The 25,821-nt window shown below is 39.1% G+C and overlaps 1 protein-coding gene across 2 annotated transcripts in view; it reads left to right on the top strand.

Annotated features, from left to right (window-relative positions):
* The window catches only part of PRKG1 (protein kinase cGMP-dependent 1), a 1,113,305-nt gene that overhangs the window by 809,499 nt on the left and 277,985 nt on the right, over nt 1-25,821 (top strand). The window lies entirely within an intron of this gene.

Below are 25,821 nucleotides of genomic sequence, written 5' to 3'. Positions count from 1 at the left end.
TGTTGGTCTTACGTTGAGGTTGCACATATACATTAAATTACGTACTCTGTGCATTACATGATCCATGATTATAAGAGGTAATTACTATTGACTTGCATTCTTGATCCTCTAAGTTCCCTTAGGCTTTTGGCAGAAGGTTCTGCTGGCAACTGATAATGAAAGGATCACCCTTAGGAAATTCCTCAACATAGTAATAGGAAGTTCAGTGACTACACAGACTCAATCTTACGTAAAAGGAGAATTACATACACTTTCCAACATCTGACCACCTGTGTGTTTATTTCAATGTAAATAAAAATGAAGGATAAAAGCTGAGAAGAAAGCTTGTTTTTTTTCTTCTTTTTGAAGTATTGAAGCTTTCTTGAACTATGTATAAAAACAAGGCCAGTTTGGGAAAACGGCTCAATGGTATTTTTCTACAGTGTCTCTCCTGTAACTCAACTTTACAGCGCACGTCTGAACATTTAGGAACTGAACTGCAGTGTTGATAGTAAATACTCAGGTCACCCACATGCACTTGGTTATACTGATGCCAAGGTTGGCAGGGAGATTTCATGGTGAGAGCTAACCCAGGAGAGCAGTAGGGGCTGCCAGGAGCATTATTTTATAAAGGATTCTTAGGCCTTTTCGGTCTCAGCAGTAAAGGCTACCATGGTTAATTACTGAGGTCTGCCGTGGTCAACAGTTTAGAAGGCAGAGGCATATGTTCCAGGCACTTGCATTCTTGATTTATGCAACCATTTTGAGAGGTTCCCCTCCCCCCAATTTAAAAATAACAACCTATCTTAAGGCAAATGTAAGTTTGCGCACACCCATACTCTCACAAGCGTATATATCTTATATAGAAGAAAACTCAGAAATTATATACCAACAAATCTGAGATCTATGAATGTCTGTCTGCCTACCTATCAGCCTGCCTATCTGGATACATGAAAGAGACCGAGGAAACAGAAATATGGTTCTTTAAACTGAATAACAAGATATTGTCAGGGATTCAGATACTGTATTGCCTCTTCATGCCCAACTCTTTCAAACTGGTACCCATGTACAGAAGGAAAACAAAAAAACATGCTTTACTTACAAATTTTTTAAATGAGAGTTGTAGGTAAGGACTAGTGCTAGTTGGTATCTCGTTTGAAGTCATACTGCTGATTCAGGACAGAGAAAATAGGGGTTCTTTCTGATACATCACCTGTGTATCTCTGCATGGGGCTGGCAATGATTCCATGGGCGCCTGTTCTGTGCCACAGACTGTTCTAAATTGTGTACAATGGATAGTAAGAGAATATTCTATGAGTGTCTACACTTCAAAAAGGCAGCAAAATTACAAAGAATCATCCAACCCCCAAATGGAAGACTAGTGTTTAACATCTGCCACATGGAGCGCGGCTCCAGAAACATGCTCGCAATAAACAAAAGCACCTGCAGAACAACCACATGGCGAGGAAAGAGGAAGCGCTCATCCCGCGCACAGCACAGGCTGAGACGTGTATCGCACACCATTTGCAGTTGTGTGTTAGTTAGTACCTGGTCTCCGTTAGTGTGGCTGGAAGATTTTTCACTGGATTGATCACCCTTTAGTACAGTGGTGACTTCACGAGTGTTAGCAGTCGTAGCTCAGGCATGTTTGCCAAGAAAACAATAACTTTCCAAAATCCTAAATAACTGTACACAAGGTATTTCATGGGACTTGGCATCTTCTATCTGGGCAGCCATCAGATACATTGATCGCCAAATGTGTGGTGCGGGCATTGTAAGAGCCTCAAGGAAAAGGCTGATTTGGGAGAGAAGCGTTCTCAGCTCTACTAAACAGCCTTCACATCTAGCTATCTCATCACTCACTTATCTTTTATGGTCCTCTGGGGGGCTTTGGGGGGGCTTGTAAATGTGCTGTCTTAAGCATCTGTCCCTTTATCCGAGTTTATTATTTTTTTGTTGTTCAAAAGAAAGTGGTAAAATGCAGGCTTTCAGAATTGTTTTCATTTCAAAAACAGCAACTGCTTTATTCTCCCGTGTACAATATTTTGGAAAGGGAAAGGCGAAACATCACTCCACCTCACACATGTAGGTGACTATAAACCAGATGAGTGGTAAATTTTTTAAAAGTAGCTATAGTAAATAATAAATTGTTTTGTGTTTTTTTTTAACGAATACCATTTGGCAGTATGAATTAATCATTTGGCATTAATGGGTTTGTTAGTCCTACACCTGTTAGCATATTATTTTTTTGGTTGTCAGACTAAGGAATATACAATAGTAAACGTTGGAAATATGTCAAAGGTTCTGCTACCTTTTCCATCTCTGAGGGTGCATTAAAGTACGTATCTGGCAAGTCTTGACTGAGTTCGATCTAGCCCCTATCACTCATCTGGTATGTCTTTGAGAGAATGTGTTGTATATCAGACATTCTCATTTTCTGTGCTAGGGTAGCTGGATATATTCTTGGAGGGAGGGTGAGGAGGGGAGATATATTTCTTTAAAAAAAATATTTTATTGATTTTTTTTTTATAGAGAGGAAGGGAGAGGGATAGAGAGTTAGAAACATCTATGAGAGAGAAACATCAATCAGCTGCCTCCTGCACATACTGGGTATGTGCCCGCTACCAAGGTACATGCCCTAGACTGAAATTGAACCTGGGACCCTTCAGTCCTTAGGCCGACACTCTATCCACTGAGCCAAACAAGTTAGGTTAGAAAATACATTTCTTTATTGGCCATCTTGAAGTTGGGTTTGATAATTGGGTAGCCACCATGGTTTTAGTAGTTGCGTTGAGTATGGGTGTCTTCTACTACTTTACTCCAAGTAAACTGTGATAACATGTTCTACTGTGAGGGATACAGTTATATATATATTTCCAGCCTGCCCATTCTTTCAGCCCAAGCAAGTCATCTTGCAAGCATGAAATTGAATTTGCTTCTTTTTTACTTATTTATTTTTTAAAATTAAATTATTGGGGTGACATTGGTTAAGATTAGATAGGTTTTGATGTTATGTGTCTGATACTTGATCTGTTTATTGCATTGTGTGCCCCCCACCCAAAGCCAAATCATCTCCCATCACCATTTATTTGCCCCCCTAATACTTTCCTATCTCCCCATCTCCCCTCCCTCTGATCACCACCATATTGTCTGTGTCTGTGAGTTTCAGTTCTATATCCTGCATTTGAGTGATTTTGTCTCTAAATCTTAAGCAGAGAATCATTTTCTCCTGCTTCAACTATCTCTTCCTCTTTTTCATTTATGATATTTTCATAAGAAATAAGGTTTGCCTGAGATGCAGGAATTTCAGTGCTACTTAAAAAACTCTGACATGCAGACCATCATCAAGGTGTGTTCCTGTTAGTTTGTCACCCTGGGAAATGCTATTTATTGGACAGCTAGGAAAAAATGGCAACAAATTACTACAAATTTGGAAGCTTCAAACAACACATATTCTCTTCATGTTCTGAGGTCTATAGTGAGTCTTTTTTTTTTTTTAAATATATATTTTATTGATTTTGTACAGAGAGGAAGGGAGAGAGATAGAAAGCTAGAAACATCGATGAGAGAGAGTCAGCTGCCTCTTGCACACCCCCTACTGGAGATATGCCCTCAACCAAGGTACATGCCCTTGACCGGAATCGAACCCGGGTCCCTTCAGTCCCCAAGCTGACGCTCTATCCATTGAGCCAAACCGGTCTCGGCTATAGTGAGTCTTAAGGGGCTAACACCAAGGTGTCAGCAGGGCTGGTTCCCTCTGGAGGGCCAGGGGACAATCTATCTTTTGCCTCTTCGGACTCCTAGAGGCGGCTCACATAGCTTGGCTTCTGGCCACATTGGTGCAAAGTCTGTTTTCATTGTCCCCACCATACCTTCTCTCACCATGACCCTCCTGCCTCTTTCCTATGTGGATCTTTGGGATTCCATTGAGGGGAGGATCGTCTCCCATCTCACAGTCCTTAATCACATGTACATTTGTTTTTCTATATAAGGCAACAGTCACAGATTCTGAGAATTGGGACATGGAATTCTACCCTTCCATGGACTAGCTGGGAAACAATATACATATATCTAAAGCCAACCATTAAATATGTGTTGGTGTTCACTGCAAAGCTGTTGCTAAATTTGTATGGGAGGCCACAGAGTTCAGACAGTCAGGCTGCAGAGATTTAAATCCTGTCTCCTCCACAGCCACGGGTAGGAGAAATTAAATTAGCTCATGCAGATGTAAAGCCTTTTGGGGGGGAATAGAAGGGGGTATCCATTTCCTTTTCTGCAAGGTGGCCATTAAAGGAGAACCCACTTCATAAGGCCATTGTGATGATGTCATGAAATGTTCTAATGAAGGGCTTGGAACAACACCTGAGCCGTAGGAAGTGCTCAGCCAGCCGAGGCTGCTGCCACTGTGGTCCTTCCAGTGCTCACACTCACCACTGGGACAGAGTCTAGCCCTTTCAGGTGTTCTCTCTCCTGGATCTCAACAGTTTATTTGATTATTTTGGAGGCAAGACAAACTCAGTTTGATTCTTTAGAGGTTTCTGGTTCACTGTTATCATGAAACAGAAACTAGAGAGGCAGAAACATGCCACATGCAGAGACACCTGGTTCTGGTGGATAGCCCTGGTCAGGACTCACACCGTATAATGATATTAGTTAATGCTTCCACCTGTGAACAACCAACAGTCATTTTGCACCCTGCGTTATCATTTTCAAAACTGTTTTACATCTATCATCTTATCGGATGGCAGCGAAGACAAGGCATCTGTGTTACCAGCCACTTTGGAGGCCTCGGCGTCGCCCCTTTGTGATTGTAGCCAACACTGATGGTGGGGCCTGTGCAGTGAACTGTGCCCTCCCAGGACTGTGCGTACCAGTGAACAAAATCCTGCACTCCCCGCTGTGATTCTGTGATGTGAACGGTAGTTGGAAACAGGGGAGGAAAAGAGCTAATCAGTTCTGGGTCTGTTTGTGTTTCTTGATTTTATTGGATTCCAGGGCACTCAGCTGCAGGGAAGTAAACTGCTCGTTAGAATGCTGAAAACTGTACTTAAACCCTTTCTCTTTGGAGCCAGATTTTCAACGTTTTCTTCTTCTCAGTGTTTCTCACCTTTCTGCAAAGATAGCAAAATATAGATGCATGCAGGGGTGCATGGCAGCAAGGGTGCTTAGGAAGCCATTGGAGAGGAAGTCATAGCAAGCACATCCCCCACCCGCCAGGGTGACACTCCCTGTGCTATAGAAGAAGTGAAATTTGTTAACTGTGTTGTCTTGAATACTTGTCAGAATGGACAAGAAGCCCATGTGTGTTTGAAAATGGGAACATCCAGCTAGAGGGACACACTGATTTAATGACATAAAAGAAAAAATATGCATATGCAACAAAAATTAATATGCAGAGAAAAATATCTTCATCCCAGCTATCGTTACCTACATAACTAAAGGGAAGGATTCTTTTAAAACCTGAGCACAAATATAAATGTGATTTGACTTGAGTATTATTTAATCCTTAGCTAACCTTTTCAAGTCTGGAAAAATAAAAAAAAATAAAAGAACCTCTTTATACCACTTTGCATCTCTAGTGTCATAGTTTAAGTGTCCGTTTACATACCTGTGCACTTGGGCATCTGTTTATTAGCAAACGTTTACTCTAGGCCCACCATATTTCAGCTATGATGTCAAGGATGGTGAAGGAGGCAAGACATGATTCTTGGTCTGCCTCTGAGAGCCTATACTTTTAATCCAGTAAAAGCAGGTTCTGTGCTGTGCTAACAGGCTTTCCCCATAATGCTTTAAACACACTTTCACTGAATTGCTGACCTTAATGGATTAGCTGGTCTTTATCTCCATAGGCAAGAGGTTGTTTTCCTGGCCTTTTCGTTCTGCTTTTAATATTCTCGTGGCCTTTCTTCTTGCTTCCCATGGAGCTGCTATAAACAGGTATCCCCAACACAGCTTTTTTTCCTTTTTCCAATGTTGTCCATTTGCTAGAACAAAAGCTTCTGCTTATTGGAGAAAATTAGGAGGGCCTTAGGAAAGGAATATTCCTGATGCTAGGTGTTGGATTAGAGATTAATATAATAGCCTGGGATTGGTTTAATTTTGTAGATTTGATTCCTTCCAAATTGGTGTCCCAATGAGTATGGCCATAGATGTTCAGAGGCTCTGAAATGTGCCCTTTCCAGAGACCCAGGTTCTACATAGAATTTATATGCACCCATCCCTGTGGGAAGGTATTAAACTCAGGAAGGGGCGGGGGGAGGCCAATGGCTCTTTTGGACTTTAATTTAAAGAGCCCCTTTCTCCCACCTCATGTTTCACTATATTAGGAGAAATTATGTCTTTAAAAAAAAAAAGATGCAGCCCTTGACCCAGTCTTACCCACATCAGAAAAGGAACCTTGACAATATGGACAGAGCATTAGAGATTACATAGACAAATAAACATGGAAGTTGCAGCATGCTACCTATGTCATCGGCAATGTTACTGCCTCCTCTAGTCCCCAATCCTTTTCATTTTTACATCCGTTGTCAGGGAGCCATATTTTAGGGTAACCTGGTCCTGAATCCATCAATAGCTTTGCAGTGTCCTGCCCCCCCGCCGCCCCCCCCCCCCCCGTTCCCTCCAGGACTTTGCCCTTTGTGCCAACACACGTTGACAGCTCCCTACTTTAAGACACCATCCCTGTGTATATTTCCCTTAGGCCATCCAAGCTTCTCAAATGTGTACCAGCTCCTGGCACAAATAACACACACTACTTCGAAGCTCCAGAAAGCCCAAAGGCCTGTATGAATATTTATTAAGCTTCTAAGGCAAGAACCTGAAGGTGAGAATTCTGCTGAGAGGTCAGAGATCAGCTAGGCCCTTTCGATGTTATAATGAGTGCTCATAGGAAGGACTTTGAGTGAATGAGGCTCCTACACTGGGCAAATTTTTCTAATTTAAATGTGCTTAGGGCGTTTTCCCAGATTTGTTTTTTCCAATGAATAATTTTATTGCTCTATTTGTATTTATAATATTTTGGGGTCTTTAATGGACAGATTGCTTTCAAATGCTTTCCAACTAAATCCTGCAATATGGCTTTAAATCTATCCCACTCCAGTGCAAGCATTTTGTCTTGCTACTGACATGTCGTGATTGCATGTTTCTTAATAAATGTATTTCTTTGCTTATGAAAATTGGCATCATCAAAGCTAATCACTCTCTAAGTGACTGAAAACATCATTCTCCCCCAGTGTGCATTCGCAGGGCAGAAGTTTTGCATTTCAGGTGTTCTGTGCCACCTGTGTTTACATCTCTGCCTTAAAAACCTGCCCCTCCTTTAAGCCCGCGTTCCCTTAGAGACACCTTTCCACTGATTGTCAGTCTCCCTGTGGCTGCAGTTTCCAGCCATAATGAGGAATTCTGCCATGGCATTATAGACATACATACGGGCATGTGTGTGATGTGCTCTTGGTCAACATAACTTAAAATGCATTGCTTATCACAGGCCAGATTTGTAGTCATCAGTGTTTATGAACATTCTGTATAATTGTGTTTCTTCCTTTTTTCTTTCTTTCTTTCTTTCTTTCTTTCTTTCTTTCTTTCTTTCTTTCTTTCTTTTTTTTTTAATAGAAGACATGTTATTCTGCTTTGGAACCAGAAAATTATCAGCATTTAAAACAAAACTCCTATAGGGGAAATGGGAAGTCCCCAAACCACACAAACCTATAGATAGTCTGACCTATACACAATAGTAAATACAGACAGAAAGAAAATACTTTATATATTTACGAAAGGTATGTGCTATTGTATGCCACATAAACCACATTACTATTAAATCAAATTTACAGACTGTTAACCAGAGTGTTAGAAAGTATGGTTGTGAGTCATAATGTTAATCCTGCTAATCAATCTAGAAATAACCTAGATGTTTTAAAAACATTTTCAAGACTATGAAATTGAATAAAAAAGAACTATTTCTTATTTTTTAGTTGTCTTGCTACAAAAAAAAGAAAAAAGACAGAAAAGGGAAAAAAAATCAAAGCAACATGAAAGGATTCTTCCCTGAACAACCCTAGATAATTGGTTTTGAAAGAGAGTCAATGAGCAAATGTTTGCCCTGGCCTTTGTCCAAAGGCAATGCAGTTCTGACAGTCAATGCTTTGACTCTGCTCCTTAAGGGGCTTTTGTAAATAGCAGGTTTTCATTGTTAGGCAGTAAGGTGCTAAACTTCCTGAACCAAGTGACATGATGTGAAAGTACTCATTTTTTTTTAAATGTTTTCTTAAGCAAGTCTGCTTGACTCTGGATTTTCAATGATGCTCAGGAATGAAAGTTTCTTTGTTAAAGAGATCTTATTTAACAGATACATTATGATTTGATGGATACCCTCTGACTTCTTTTCTGATTCCTCCCCTTTTCCTCATCTTCCATTTATTTATGTTCCCCAGGGATTTTGCCTTCATTCTCTGCTTTAAGGTTTCTTCCTACTCATGCTTAAAACCAATTCATTTCCTTAAACTATCATGCTTAGCTACATGCAGCAGTGGTGGCAGGGCTAAGCCAAAAGTACAACATCCCCAGAGGTCTCCTAGACTGCAAGAGGGCACAGGCCAGGTTTAGGGGACCCTCCATCCAGTGCATGAATGTTGTACACCGGACCTCTAGTTGTTGAATAATGGATGATTTTCATGCCCTATCATTTGTCTGCATAATTATTTTTGGGAGCAAGTTCTCGATCTTCAGACTTTATTGAACTAAATGTTCCACTACCTTGAAGTAAAAGTCTCCACTTTCCTTGGGCCCTCATTCATCTGTTCTAGACTCTGGATGGAAAAATGAAGGTCCATGGCCAATGCGTCTATGAGAAGATTTGAGCCAAGCATACCAGTACTTCCAAATGCTAAGCAGATATATTCACTACATCTTGCTTACTGGGCAAACTTTGTAGTTTGATTTTAAGTGACTATTTCCAATCTTGCTCATCTGTCTGGGAAATTTTTCTGAATATGATTCGCCCTCCCTTTGCCACAAATCTGTGTGCTTATGAAAAAAATATAAAAATATTGCCTCATGCATTCTTCAGCACACTGCTCTGTTTCAGTAAAAATACATTGGGCATTCAACTTTTTAAAAACTGCCTTCATGGTGAAAGTAGAAGTTGAATAATTTATGCAAGAGAGCAGAAAGCCCTAAAATAGTAGGACAGTAACATCAAAATATCATACAACTGTGAAGCGATTTTAATATTTTCACCATCTTTGCGTAAATTCATTATCTGCAAACCTACCACATTGTTGAAGCAAATAGTGTGTTCACTTCTATTTGAAATGTTAATGCTTCAAAAAAAGCACTAAAATTCCAAAGTCTGCCAGTATTTAAAGAGGGCTTTGCCAGTCCTTTAAGCAACCTCCTAACAACCAAAAAGGCATCTGATTTAAGACATCATATAAACATTACAGAAAGTTATCCTATCTAATAAAATCCTAATATGCAAATCGACCAGGGGCAGCTCCTGTGTTGAGCATCTGCCCACCTCCAGAGGGAGGTGACTGTGGTGGTGGGAGGCAGGGCTGGCCAGCGGGCAGCACCAGGCTGCCAGCCAAGGCAGGTGCCAGCAGAGCCCTCCCCATCATCCCTCCTGCTGGTTGCCCCACAGATTGGCCCTGATCACCAGCCAGGCCTAGGGACCCTACCCTATATATTGGGAAGAGTATCCTAGATTTAAAAATTAAAACCGGGCAAGGCTACTCTAACACTGAGAAAACAGGATGATGCAGTGATGACATGCATGGACCCTGGCTTGCACATGTTGTGGTCAGCCCTGACACTGACACTTATAACTGTGTGACAAAGCCAATTACTTACCTTCTCTCTGCTTCAGGTTTCCCACCCATAAGATGGGGGAAATGGTACGACTGCCTCAGAAGGATCATATATGTACTACTTTTTATAATCAGGGCAAAAAACTGTAGCTGCCCATACAACAGCAAGATGCCTTTCACCTGTATGAAAAGTATGGTCACTGGTGCATGCAGCATCCTGGATTGCAAGAGGGATGTCCAACTGTCCCCAAGGGTGCAAGCCAGGCCAAGTGGACCTCTCCCTCCCCGCCACCCCATGCAAGAATTTCATGCACCAGGCCTCTAGTGGTAAAATAATTTAGATGATAGAAAACATACATCGTGAACTAGATAGTCATTTTTTCTCTCCCTAAAAAATGTTATAAGCACAGGCCTCTAGTACTTACCAGCTGTCTGTCATTGAAGATAATTATGCAATTTCTTTCATTTAATTTCTCCACCATAAAATGGAGATAGTATTTACTTCACATTCCTATCGGGAAGATTGTGTGAAATTATCCACTTAATCAAATAACCCAGCAACTGTCATTTGAGCCCCTCCTGTGTGCCAGACACTTGCTGGAGTCGAGTAAGGGCTGGCCTGGAGACTCCACCTTCATAGAGCGCTGGGCCCTACAAACAGCATCTCTCAAAAATGGTAATTATCAAAATAGTCACCCTTTCTTTCCACTTATGACTTATGCTCCGTGGGAGCCTGGTTTGTTAGAAGAAAAAGACACAACATAATAGGACCCTTTTCCATAAAATTCAACTCTATTTTCCATCTGTAATGTTAGGAATGCTAGGACTTCCAGCCATCGTGTGCAGCCCTGACTCAAAAGATGAGGGATGTGGTCATGAGATGAAGGAGCTGTGTTTCAGTGGCCAACTACATCCTCTCCGGCCATGCACTTAGTGACCAGTGAAGGGGGGACTATAAGAATGTTTTAAGCTTTAATGAAAAATAGTTATATGCACAAAATAACATGCATCATAATCTGAATATACCAAATATTGTACATATACTTGGCTTTCAAAAAACTTTTTTTTTTTTTTTTTGTAAAATACACATCAGATTCTCTTTGAATAGAGAGCTCACCTCATGAGCTCCTTTTAAAAATGTTTTGATTGACTAATTGACTAGATGGCCTTCAGCTTTTCAGGAGTATTTACAATATGTTGATTTTTTTTCAAAATACTTTAATAACAATTACTTACTTTAGAAATAATAGTTAAGTGAAGAGAAAATGTCACCACAATGTGTCCAGGGATGCCAAGGGCATCGTTCACCTGTATTTTGTAAGAATTATGTGGGCTGGAGTGACTCAGGGCAGTGCAGCCCTGCGTATTATCCAGTGCAAAGTTCAGGAGTAGGTGTATCCATAGTGTCCTTCTACCTTCTCTGTTTCCTTCAGTCCTTTCTTTTTCAGACCATATGCCCTAGTGACCCAGGGCACCTTGCCTTTGCTTTTTGTTGTTGTTTATTTTTAAATTTATTTATTGATTAAGATATTACATATGTGTCCTTATTCCCCCATTACCTCCCACCTCCTATTCATGCCCCCAGCCCCCTGGTGTCTGTGTCCATTGACTAGGCTTATATGCATGCATATAAGTCCTTTGGTTGATCTCTCGCCCTTACCACCACCCTCCCAAATATGCTGTGTGGAGCTAAGGGCTATAGAATACAGGATCTAGAGCTTTCATTACAGGCAGGTCAGTCACTTTCCCTTTGAAAGTGGCCCTTTCTGGCTTCCTTTCACAATGATAACTCATTAATAAATGATAACTCATTACCAATTTTCCAAAATTTGTTAACATATTTATTCCTCCATAATGTGAGAGAACATGTATGTACACAGGTATATAAATATGTGTATTGTACACACACACACACACACACACACACACACACACAGAGTAAAATAAGTTACCCACAGTGGCAAAAGTGACAAATATCAAAGGAAAATATTTTAGGTGTTGAGACAGGAATGCAGGGATGCAGTAGAGAAGATATTGTGGTCTGTGGAAGTTTCTGTTTCTCAAATCAGACTAAAGCGGCGGCTGTGTAATCTTTTTGCAGGTGTCAGGATGCCCCTGTTGTCACAGTCTGCTGGATTGTATGTGATTTAGTGTCTTACACATTTCTCAGATCTCTCAGAGAATGTCTGTTGGAATTTGTAGTTTTTAGATGTGTTTGTTTGTTTGTTCTTTAATTGCCTGTATACAGGCACTCGGGCAATCCACTAACTTTAATTCCATGTTGAATAGCCAGTTACCTGGTTTAGCAAACAGTGTCACTGCCCCACCCAGAATGCTCTCCTTTACACCCAGCCTCGGAGTTGCCAGCACCTGCATTTGTTTGCTGGTGGGCCTCTTTTGCCACCAGAGCATGCTCTCTCCTCCCATGTGGCAGGCAGAAAGTGCCAAGGGATTGGTGGCTCTGGAGGCAGCCCTGGCTCACAGACCAGCAGGAGCTGGTGGGTGACCACCCCACCAGCAGGGCGTGACCACTGGAAGATGTAACAGTTCTATGCTGGCTCCCTGTATTTCTCAGTGGAATCACACTCAGCCAAATTACCCACAATGGAAATTGCTTAATTAGGAAAATTCCCTGGGTTTCCTTTTCTTCCCCACCTGTGGCTTTTGGGGGTCAGCTCACAATAAATGACTCACATGCAAATTTGGGGTGTGCTTGTGGGGAGCCCTATATAAAATAAATCACTCTGGCAGAAGTTGTGGGGTTTTTTTTGTTTGTTTGTTTGTTTTTATGAATTTAGGTTTATCCTACAGATTATCTTTGTTTTCAGAGCTATCAATTTTCCAAAAGGCTAAAATAATCTGATCAACAATTTTGTGAGCCAGGGTAGATTTTTGCCAGAACAACTGCAAACCTTTATTTTCAGATTTTTTTTTTTTTTTAGAGTATAATTTTCAAATCTCCCCACTAAATAAATACGTGATGATCTCTAACATTTATTTCTCTGCTTATCACTGTAAACAGGTACCATTAATTGAACAGCATTTCTCTAAAAATATATTATTATTGATTTCAGAGAGGAAGGGAGAGGGAGAGAGATATATAGAAACATCAATGATGAGACAGAATCATTGATTGGCTGCCTCCTGCATAGCCCCAGACTCTGACTGGGGACTGAGCCCACAACCCAGGCTTGTTCTGTGACTGGAAATCAAACTGTGACCTCCTGGTTCATAGGTTGATGCTCAAGCACTGAGCCACACCAGCTGGGCTGAACACCATTTTCGACCAGAATTTGTTTGATGATACATTTTATATTTTAACTCAGTTTGGTTTTTAAAATCTCATGGTTCCAAGTAAAATACATTTTTAAAAGCCACAAAATTTGCCTCTTTATTAGTATCACAGCACCCAATTTCTGTAATCACTGGCCCATGCCCATCAAACATCTTTCCATAATAGCTTCTGAAACAGGAATGTAGAGAATATTAAACCAGGTTCAAAAAGATTGCACCAAGAGGGTTTTCCTTCTGAAGCATTTTTGTCTTTAAGTTCCGCATGTTATATTCTAAGCAGTAACTTTTCATACAGATAATTGGAATGTGCTTTTCTTTTTCTTTTTTTATTACCCCAACCTCTCACCCCATTGTGATAGCACCCTGATTAGAATTACCTTGTTAAGTGGCTGTTTCTCATAATTAGGCCAACAACACACTCAGAAGATGATAGGATGCATTTTCAGAATTTCCCGTGGTTGACAGGCCAGTTAACACTGGAAATAAACTCATCATCTCCATGTTGTGCTAAATTGTTCTAGAGGACTTGTTATATATATATATATATATATATATATATATATATATATATATATATATATATATATATTTTTTACTTCTAAGGAAAATGTATAAACTAAGTTAACATAATTCAGTTCTTTATTTAGTCCTTATTTAAAATAAGCTTCCAAATGTGCATTATACTAGTACATGTTAATTAGTGAGGAAGATAAAAGAAAAACATTGTAGCAAAGAGTATGCTTTTAAAAAGTGTGTGCATAAATATATATTTTTTTAAAAAATCGATACGTGTACATGTTATCTTAGTCCACTTGGGCTGCAATAACAAAATACCACAGACTGGGTAGTTATAAACAACAGAAATTCCTTTCTCACGGTCCTGGAAGTGTGGTATCAGGGTGCCTGCATGGGAGGGTGAGGGGCAGGGACTTCTCATTCTATCCTCACGTGGTAGAAAGGGTGAGAGCTCACCAATTCTACCCCTGAGAGCTGCACAGTCAGGAACCAACCGCTTCCAAAGGCCCCGCTGCCTAATTACTACCATCCCATTGGTCTTTCTGATTTCAATATATGAATTTTTTTAAGGGGGTGTGTGGGGGAGGACACAAACATTCACACCATAGCACTTGTGTCCCCTGTTCTACTTATAAGTAAGTTGTGTGTGAACAGGTTAGATTTTGGAACCATTCTGAATGGTCCCTATGCCGTGCTGAACAGGGAGGGTTTCCTTTGATGCATCTGTAAGAAAGAAACCCTCTCTGTGTGTGACAATAGGCCTAGAATGTGGTCACGTGGACGTAGAGTGAAGAAACTGCCTTTGCCCCAGATAGCTCTCACACAACTAGATTATTTTTCTTAGTGATCAAAAAAGGGCTTTAGCCGAAACTGGTTTGGCTCAGTGGATAGAGCGTTGGCCTGGGGACTCAAGGGTCCAGGGTTCGATTCCGGTCAAGGGCATGTACCTTGGTTGCGGGCACATTCCCAGTAGGGGGTGTGCAAGAGGCAGCTGATCGATGATTCTCTCTCATTGACGTTTCTAACTCTCTGTTCCTCTCTCTTCCTCTCTGTAAAAAATCAATAAAACATAAAGAAAAAAAAAAAAGGGCTTTAGCCTGTGCCGTTAGGCTCCATAACCACCTTTCTCACACTGCTTAACTCCGGAGGTCCTCTTTTAAAGCAACGTTTTGCTACTCCCCACAGCATCACCAGAGAAGAAATAGCCAGCGTGTCCACTGAAGAATGTATTCCCGTCACAAGTTATTTTTCTTCCTCCCCAGACAAACTGACTAGAGTTGCCTGCTTGGAGAATTCCAAATGAGCTTCAGTCCAAAGAGCTGTCTTTCATAATGAATTTTGTCCAAGAAAAAACATGTAGAGAAAAACAGATATGCACGTTGACTTGCATGCAGTGACAAAACAAAGTGCTTGAGCCACTTCTTTAAGAAACAGGCCTAGGCAAACAGAATTGGGTTGTCTAATCGCATTATCACATTATCACAGGCCTGACCTCCCTCTGCCTGGAGATTTCCTTGTTTTTGTCACTCCCTACATCCTTCAGTTGATATCAAAACAGAAATACAACCAGCATCGAAATCTGTTTGTGTGTAAATAAATATTTGCTTTTGGCTTTAAGTATCTTTATGTGGGCTCTTAGGACATTATCTGAATAAGAAAAAATAAATAAACAGAATCCTGGTCTGTCACATTTATTTAACTTTTTATTAATCTTCTTTTCAAGTGGGTCGGGTGAGGGTGGGGCTTACTCAAGGAAACTCAGCTCCATGTAAATCACCCTGAGAGGAGTGAGATAAATTGCTGGCCTCAGTATCTTACTGTCTCTTAGGAAGCAGACATATGCGCAACTGTGATTCAGAGCCGTATGTGAGAAGTTGTAGAAAAGTTATAAAGTGCTCTAAGAGCCGGAGGAGAGAGGAGGGGATTGTCTGCAGACAGGACAACTGCCATGAATCATTTTTCTCTGAGGTTTCTTTCTTTATTGGAATTTCATGAGTCTGTATCTCTCTCAGCGTGACCAACCCAACTGAGCTATTGGAACTATGTGGCCATGACTTTAAATGAACCTCCCTCGGTAGGAAACCCGAGTCCGGTATATAGAACAGATATTGGTATTCTGCTGTGACCATCTGGAGCTCATCTCTCCTTGTGTTGGCTTGAGAATAGATCTCCGAAGTTGGGGGAGGCAGTTGAAGTCCCTCCTGTAAAACAGCCAAGCTGAATGCCTCAAATGGACACCCGGGTTCTGAAATGTGATGCAGGTTACTGGGTGGGAGGAATTTCAAAAACCTGTACCTGAATCCCACAAGGGCACACCAGGGTGAGCCAGGAAATTGTTGCCACTGCTTAATAACTGCCAGGCTGTGCCCTGTGCAAGCCCAGCAAGCATCAATTACACAGACTCAAGGGGAGTCAGTCTTCTGTAGTTGCCCCGTAGCAGCCTGCACACCCGTGGGAAATTTGCTTCTGAAAGTAGTTTTTCTCAGTCTCCGTCTTTTACATCAGAAAAGGGCACCTCTTTTGTGCTGCAACAACAGAAATGGTGGTTTGATATTTAGAGCAGTATTTTGTGTGATATCATTCATTTAAATCACCATGGTTTACATTTCACAAAGCACTCTGATCCTTATAATTCTTTTGGGAAGTAAATAAGGAGGAATTAGTCCATTTTCGGTAAGTGGAGATGAGCTGCCAAAAGATTAAGTAATGTGACTTACAGCCATCACACATACATTTAAAGTACAAGAGTTTTTACCTTTGGGAAAATCTCATTACTAATCCACTTCCTAATCCATTTTAGAAATGAATGAATTAATAATTCATGAACAAAGGAGTTTATTAGCTCTACTTTGCTAACCCCATCTGTCATTATTTTTTAAATATTTTTTAAATTGAATTTTAGAGAGAGAAAGGGAGAGAAACATTGATGTGATCCACTGCCCCCTGCAGGTTGCCCACCAGGGATTGAGCCTACAACCTGGGCATGTGCCCTGACTACGAATTGAACCAGCAACCTTTTGGTATTCAGACAATGCCCAGCCAACTAAACCACATGGGTCAGGGCTGCCATTATTGTTTTAAGCAGAGATTCCTGAAGTTCCACTGGCCTAATAGAGACACATTACAGTGACATTAGAAGCTCTCTCTCCAACCAGTTACCTTTGCCAATTGTCTAATTACTGTGGAAATCTCAATGATCTGTCACACATGGCCCCATAAAAAAAATCTTTCTACCACCATCAGTGTTCACCACTTTTCCTTTTTCCTATACCAGCATTTTCTTATAAAACTTCCATGCATCTAAAATGTCATTGTGTGTTTGATGCTGAAATGGGGAGATTGCCTCTATTTCCTTTTGTGTTTAATTCTATTAGAGATACTGGCTCCCATTCTGCCTCACATCCTGATAGTTCCTAAGATTCATAGAGGAAATGGCTAAGTCACACAGAGGAAGGTTTATAGTCCTAGTTCCTTCCACCCCAGGACAAATCCAAATGACTGATAACCATGCATACTCAGAGTTTTGTCTTTTTCTCTGTTGACCAAGACTTTGATACTGGTTTGAGCTTTTATGACTTTACATTTACTTAGGATGACTTTTCCCCCAGAAGGCTCATCAGTCCCTCATACCAACAGACTTGGAAGAGATACCCTACCCATCTTCCAGACATGGTGGGTGTATGGAAACTGGAATCTAGAACACAATTTAAGCTTGAGCTGGTGTCTCAACATGCCATCCCTCAGTTACATTTTCTGTAAATTCAAACAAACTTTATATGCCCACCACATGTGACTTCCCTGCAGTATTGAGATAATCATGACTTACCTATGGGTTAAAAAAGACATTTTTTACTCATGAAAGGAAGAAATTTGCTGGGGCTACATTTATGCCATTAAACTAGCGTGTTTGATGGATTCACATTTTTACTTATCTCTGAGTTGTTTTGGAGATTTAAAGGACACAGGTATTCTCTGAAAGAGTTAGCAGCATGCTCCCACTGGCAGATGTGTATCTAAATGGAATTGGCTAAGATAAATGTATTTGGAAAAGAACCTATTGTGTTTAAGTTTTCATGTAGTAGTATGGCTGCTCCAACTTCACAGTCTTCCTGTTATTAGCCATTTGAACTTCCAAGTGATAAGGAAGCCTTAAGACTGAGAGGAGAGAAAAAAACCCAGGAAGAATCATAATGCTTCAGATATTAGGAAACTTCTGAGAAAACAAAGCCACTTTATTTATTTATTTATTTATTTATTTATTTTTTATTTTTATTGATTTTGTACAGAGAGGAAGGGAGAGAGATAGCGAGTTAGAAACATCGATGAGAGAGTCATCGATCAGCTGCCTCTTGCACACCCCCCACTGGAGATGCGCCCGCAACCAAGGCACATGCCCTTGACCGGAATCGAACCCGGGACCCTTCAGTCCCCAAGCCGACGCTCTATCCATTGAGCCAAACCGGTTTCGGCACAAAGCCACTTTAAAACATAAAGAGGTTTTCTTTGAAAAACTAATTTCCTAAAACTTGAGGGCTCTTTTATTTTGGCAAAAAAAGAAGGTAGCTTCTGCTACTTCCAAATATTATTGAAGTCAATAATAAGATTTAGGATGTCATACAGGAAGCAGGTCAATAGAGGTGATAGTTTTATTTGAGTCATAGTCATAGATTATAATAAAAGTTTATTTTTAGAGGAGATGATATAGTGTCACTAAGATTATGTCTGTGTGCTAAACTAACCCAAAATGTAGTGGTTTAAAAACAACAGTGATATATTGTTTTTCACTACTTTCTGGACCACCTGGATTCAGTGAGGCGACCTTGTACTCCACATGGTGTTGTGGAGATCACACCAGCAGCTGGAATGTTTGAGATCGCTTCATGTCTTCCAGAGTCACTCTCTAATGACCCATCACTGCAGGTAGCCTAGGCTTCTTTACTGTTTGGCTGTTGTGGGAAGGGTGTTAGAGTCAAGTTTATATTTACTTTCTCAGGTCTTCTAGTTAAGCAGCCTTAGCCTTGGGCAAATGGCCTGCAGGTGCTGGTGTTTTGAGAGTTCCCACTGGGGCTCCAGCTCTGGCTTTGAATGGAGGTTCTGCCACTCACATCCGGGAGGTGAAGTTACTTGCCTTGAGGCCTTAGGTCTTCTCATTTTGCATAATGTGGATAATGAGAGAATTTAAGTTCTATTATCTTTATTTCACTGATAAAAACTGATTCAGCCTAAACCAGTTTGGCTCAGTGGATAGAGCATTGGAGAATAACCTATTGTGTTTTGCTAAAAGGGATTTAACATAGGTTTTTTTCTTTTAATCCTAATTCCTGAAAGGTCCCAGGTTTGATTCCTGTTAAGGGCATGTACATTGGTTGGGGGCACATCCCCAGTATAGGGTGTGCAGGAAGCAGTTGGTCTGTCGATGTTTATCTTTCATCTATGTTTCTAACTCTCTATCCCTCTCTCTTCCTCTCTGTAAAAAATAAATAAAATGTATATTAAAAAAATAAGATTAAAAAATGTTAATTAGCTTAGTCAAAGTCACATAGTTACTAAGCAATGTGGCTGGGACTTAAGTTATAACATGGTAAACAGTAATTTTTAAATTAGTAAACACTAATTTAAAAATTACTGATAATATAGATACTCAGACATATCTTAAAAAGACACTATTCAGCTTAATTTGACATTTAATACCATCTTGCAGATCTCTCACATTTATTACTATAATTAAAATAGTAAACTTAAATTTAATGGTGATAAAGTATGTTCAGACTGAGCTAAAATTATTGAATGCTTAAAGATGATATAATAGTACAGTACTTGCCACTGTAATATAAGTAAGAGTGAACAATTTTTCCCCAAAATAATTGATTTTATTTTTATGTTTAATGTTGTTTGTTTATTCCTTTCAGTTCTTAAATAGATTCAGAGGGCCTTCCCCTTAACACTCTTTCTCTCCATTCATATTAATCTGTCCTGATTCCTACATTTCCTATCCAAGTCACTCCTTTGGAGTATGACTTTTGTCCTCAGAAATCAAAATGTGAATTTGAAAAAATAATACACTAATTCATCAGTACTTACAGAAGTCATAGGTTAAATTAATTTGTTAGATTATATATAGTCCATTTCCTGACTGCAAAAATTTCCTACTTACTATTTATTCAATTAGACATATAATAAATTGAGGAAGTATGCATCAATTTAGGAGTAAACTGTTATTATGTTTGCCTGAAAACTAATAAATATTATAATTGAAGGAACATACATTATTATATAAATTATATTAAAACCTTTTTGTTTTGTTTTTGTAGAACGTGGATTGTTCTACAGATTAAATAAAATAAGATTTGTAAAGTGGTTAGCAGAATGCCTGGATCATACTACATGCTGAATAGATGTTAGCCATAGTTATATTACTGTTAAAGTTACTAAGAAAAAAATGTTGACATACGAGTGTTTGATAGGAAAAATATTTTTTATTATTGCCATTAAAATTAATATTTTTATCAAGGTAACCTATTTTCAGTGGGTTGGCTAAAGCCCCTAGGTGACTTTGATTTGCAAAAGTAGAGCTTTGTGTTTCCTTACAGACCGCTATTGTCAAATAGTTTGCTCTCTTTTATATAATGTAGCATAATCTTGGGAAATTCATGTTACTGGTTCCTGTGTTTGACTTCTTTACAATTGATTGCTGAGGCATTTCTGGGCCTGGATGTCCAAGGCCTGGGTGAGACAGAGAACCTGGTGGCAGAGGTTTCTTCATGGGCCACTGGCTGTAAATCCTATTCTTATCCATTCTATGTATGAAATCACTTAAAGTATAAGTGATTATAATTACTACTAATAATAGTTACTGTGTGCATTCTCTGTCCTAAATCGTATACTAAAAGGGATTTAACATAGGTTTTATCTTTTAATCCTAATTCTACTATATGTCTATGTGAGTTTTATAATTAAGGCAAACTTTTAAAAGTCAGGGATTTGATTCTTTCATTGACTCTTTTGAGCTTTAATAGCAAAACTAGCTTATCAAAGTTTCCAATACATTGTTATAGTTTTTTCTTTTTTAAAGTGAGAATGCATTTCTTGTTTTCTTATGCTTTCTAACAATTTACTGTAAAATCAGAAAAGAAAATACCTTGGCAAAGAATGGATTTAGGAGTAATAGGATAAAATAAAACAAAATAATATTTTGCTTGTATTCTAGGAAAAGGTACTCAACTAACCAATTGTATTCAGAAGTTATTTTCCAAGGGAAAAAGTAGAAACTTCATGTTTCAGAGATTCAAAGTGATATTGGAGAAGAATTCATATCAAGAGTTAATATATAAAAATACTCTGCAAAGTGACCTTTGAATTCGGTTCTATCTTTATATTACATACTTCCACACAAGGGTTTTTATTAGGAGTTAATTTTCTTTGAAACTATATTTCTAAGTCAACATAAAAAATAAAGATAACAATTTGAACATTGTGTAAGATCTTTAACTACGTGACCTGTTTTCTTGTCACAATGACCAGGAATACTGCTGGTATTTTATGGGCACGAGAGATGCTAAACGTTATGCAGTACACGGGACACCCATGCACACTGAAGAGTATGATGCCAATGGCGCCTTGTGGAGAGAGAAGCACTGCTGTAGAAAAGGCTTAGTCTCTGGGGCTGGGGACCACACCTCCCAAGGTTCAAAAGGTTCGGTAAAAAAATCTAGGCGGAACCTTTTAGGCTGATTATCATTAATTCGGCATTAAATGCTTAAAATGTCAAATGCTCCTTTTTAGTCTTAACAGATGCAATTTGTCTAATTCCATAAAAACCCATCAGATTTTATTTTTGCTCAAGCATAGGCTGTTGTAAGATTTGCAGGGCAAAGGTCAGGTAGAGAGCATTCTTCTGAACAAGACACTGCATTTGATGCTATTAAGCATCTCAGAGGTAATCTAATAAAGTGTGTCCTGATGCTCGTTTCGACAGGAGCACCAGAGTAACCTTAGTTCTGATTTTGAAAGTAGCCCTCAGTGGGTATTTATTTTTTATTAGAAAACTATGCTAGTAATTTTTTTTTTTCCTAAGAAGACTCTGTCAGGCAATTGGTTTCTGTTCTGAATTCTTGAGTAAATAGTAAATAGCCTCAAGGAGACAGTCATGTGGTTCATGAAAAATAACAAGCAGATCCTTGAACAGATCAGGGTTGCTATAAATAAAGCACCATCCCCTGGTCTGATACAGCCCCCTGCCAGGCTGAATGCGTGGGGAGCAGAGTGGGTGGGCTGAGGCTCAGTCTCACTCCTCTCCCATGCAGGTGCCTTTGTACAGTGTGCGAATTGCATAACCCCTGTGCAGTGGCCCTGGGTCAAAGCCACTATTGTTTTATTGCATTTGGCTTTATTCAATATATTTCTTCAGTTTGCATGCTTTTAAGTACCTACTACATGACACACTCTATACAAGTGTAGTATTATACAAGCTAAAGTATATGCCCCTTTAATTGAGTGCCCACCCTATGGCAGCTTCTTTGCCCAGTGTTTCATACTTACTACTGTTCACAGCTTTGCTGTTTTCACTGATAACATGCTCATAGTTATATAACTAAGGAGTGGAGGCACTGGGATTCCAAACCATCTTTTTTGTTTGTTTGTTTCTAAACTTCCTCCTATTAGTTACTGTACAGTAAGGATTTCAGTGAATTTATATGTTAGTGGTAGGAGATCAATATATCACCAGATGGTTACAATATAAGCATCGGGGCTAATCAGGCAAGATACCTACTTAGGTAAAGTTTTCAGAAATTACTTCCCAGAAGAGGTTGTCCTTGACTCTTAAAGAAATTTACTCAAACATGTGGGGAATTCAAAGACTAATGAATAAAACTACAATGAAGTACCTCCTCACACTTGTTAGTCAAGATGGCTATTAGGAAGGAAAGGAGGGAAGGGAAGGAGAAGGAAGGAGAAGAAAGGAAGGGAAAAAAGGAAGAGAAAAAAGAAAAAGAAAAGGAGTGTTGGTGAGAATGTGGAGAAACTGGGACTCTTGCACACTCTTGTGGAGGGGATGCAATATGTTACAAGTGCTGTGCCAAACAGTATGGAAGGTCCTCCAAAATTTAAAAACAGAATGACCATGGGATCCATTAATCCTATTTTTAGTATTTATCCAAAAGAATTAAAATCAAGACCTGGAAGAGATACTAGCATTCCCATATTTAATAAGCACTATTCACAAGAGCCAAGATGTGTAATCAACTTAAATATACACTGACATATGAATGCATAAAAATACCCGCCTGTGACATATACATAACAATGGAATATAATTCAGCCTGAAAAAAAGAAGGAAATCCTGCAATTTGCAACAACATGAATGAACCGTGAGAACATTATACTAAGGAAAATAAGTCAATCACAGAAAGACAAAAGCTGCATGATTTCACTTATATGAGGAATCTACTAGTAAGTCAATTCATAGAATGAAAAACTGGAATGGTGGTGACTTCCTTAGGGGAGGTAGAACTAGAATTATAATTAATAGGCATAAAATCTCTGTTAAATAACATAAATAAGCTCTACAGATATGCTGTACAATATTGAAGCTATAGTCAGCAACAATGTTTTGTGTACTTAAAATTTATTAAGGGAGTAAATCACCTGTTAAGTGTTCTTACCACAATAAAAATAAAATATAAAATAAGCTAATAAGACACAGTATAGATTGAAAAGCTTGTCTGCACTTCAAAAAATAAGCAGGGATGTGTTTGTGAGTTTTAGTGATCCCTTTAAATTGGCATATACCAACTGAAGTAATCTGGGTAGATTTAAAAACATACATTGAGCAACAAGATGAACCTTTTAGATGTATGCTATGTGAATTAACCTTTCACAAAAAGAGAAATACTGTAGATTCCATTTATGAGGTATACCTGGCATAGCCAACTTTATTTATTTATTTATTTATTTATTTATTTATTTATTTATTTATTTATTTTTTGTTAAACCTCACCTGAGGATTCCATTGATTTTTAGAGAAGGAAGGGGAGAGATAGAAACATTGATGTGAGAGAGATACATCGATTGGTTGCCTCCTGCACATGCCCCGATCGGGGGCCAAGGATTGAGCCTGCAACTGAGGTATTGGCCCTTGACTAGAATTGAACCTGAGACCTTTCAGTCCATAGGCCAATGCTCTATCCAATTAGCCAAACTGGCTAGGACGATAGCCAGATGTATAGAGACAAAATGTATAATGGTGGTTACTAGGAACCGGAGGGAGAGGGGAATAGGAAGTTCTTATTTAATTGGTGTAGAGTTTCAGTTTAAGAGGGTGAAAAATCTGGAGATGAATAGTTGTGATAACTGTACAGCAATCTGAGTGTAGGCAGTGTTATTGAACTGTACACTTAAAAATGATTAAGAGTGGTAATTTTTTATATGTTACAATAGACACACATACTGATTTCTTGGAGCCCACTGCATACCTTATGAATCTGACTTTCTAATGCTTTAAGGTTTGGAAACAACTGGCCTCAGGCATTTTGACCAAGAATCTAGCCTAAGCTACTGGGACCTTGTTTTTGGAAAATCTGGTGAATCTTCAGAATAATTGAATCACGTTAAAATTAAATTTGACAGTTTTTGGTCAATACCGTATAGTTATAGAAGATGATTTTTAATACAATGATTTTAAAATATTTGTTGCTTTTAGATAACTCAGTCACTGATATTTGGTGTTTTAATTTGAAATTAAAATGATTTTAAATACATTCTCTCATATTATTTCATGGCATTTGTATGAAACTTCTTAGGCCAGAATTATTATTTTAATATTAAGGAAGAAAACACTAGGCACTGTTTATCTATTTTTAAAGCCTGAATTCATTGGAAGTGATTACAAAGAGTGTCTGGAGTCAATGGGAAAAAGAAGAGAAACATGGAGGTATTTCTCCCAATGGATTTCTCTGCTTAGACTCATCAAGGGGCGGGGGCGGGGGGGGGGGGGGCTGATGAAAGCACCAGGGTTCCAGGTCTGATCAGAGATTTCCCCCCTCCTCTGAGGGCACAGAAGCCCAGAGCAACTTGGACTTCAAGGGTCCTTTGTGACCTGGATAGCAGGGGATTATAGACTTAACTCCCCACCCTCTGGGCATGACATGCCTCCTGTGTTCAGTATGACCTTGGGGAAGAGCTGAAGAGTGAATGTGATGAATCAGTATGTCACTGAGAGAGAAGAGCTGATACTCCAAATGAAATAGAGTTCTATTTAAAAAAATGAAGAAATATGGGTATTTAAATCTAAAACACATATAATGTTGGCTATTAATGTTTATTGAATGTTTACTATGTGCCAGGCATCTTCTTAATGCTTCATATCTCATTTTTCACTTATTTTCACCATAACCCTAGGCAGCAGGTGGCTTTATCACTCCCCATCCCCTCCATTTTTTTTTTTAAGCCAAAGAAGCTGAGATCTGGTCAGATTAAATTATTTGCCAAGGACATAGCTAATCATTAGTAGCAGAACCTAATTCAAGTTGATATGTTTAATTACTATACAGTCTTCCAGAATAAAGAGTTTAAATTTTATCACAAAATTATACCCCACATCTATAATGGCTTGCTTGATTTAAAACATTATATGAAAAATAAATTATTATTCTTTATAATCTGGTGAGAAAATAGGCAGCTATTGAAGGATTGGAGCCATTATGTGATATTGGCTAAATGTTGATAGAAATAAATCTTAACAGTGATGTGTAAAGGGGGGAGGGGCAGAGAAAGACCAGTTATTACTGTTGCATTACAGACTGAATCAGGATCAATGCCAGGTGATCCAATTAAGGAAGAAAAGTATGCTGAGGGCAGCCAGCCTTGTGATGAGTTCGCTAAGGGCTTAGGAAGAACCTTTACTTCAATCCTTTATCAGTAGAAACTGATTTCTTTGGTAAGCCAGATATTTCTGCTGTTATTCAATTGTTACAAGATACCAGTACAGAAATAAACAATACTTGTCAATATTCTTAACATTACACTTGATACCAAGCTTATTTCTTAATGACAGAATAAAAAGGCTACTGTTCCCCAAATGCTACCCAAAGATAATTATTTTAACTCTGTATGCTCGGCTCCAGGTAGAGGGAATTGTTAAACACTTTTTTAAAACTTCAGTTACAATTGACATTCAGTATTATTTTATACTAGTGGCCCTGCACACGAATCTGTGCGCCAGTAGCTTTCT

Source organism: Pipistrellus hanaki, assembly GCF_964339955.1.
Source record: "Pipistrellus hanaki genome assembly, chromosome: 14".
Classification (NCBI taxonomy): domain Eukaryota; kingdom Metazoa; phylum Chordata; class Mammalia; order Chiroptera; family Vespertilionidae; genus Pipistrellus; species Pipistrellus hanaki.
Note: the sequence above shows the minus strand (reverse complement) of the source record. Positions and strands in the feature narration are given on the sequence as shown.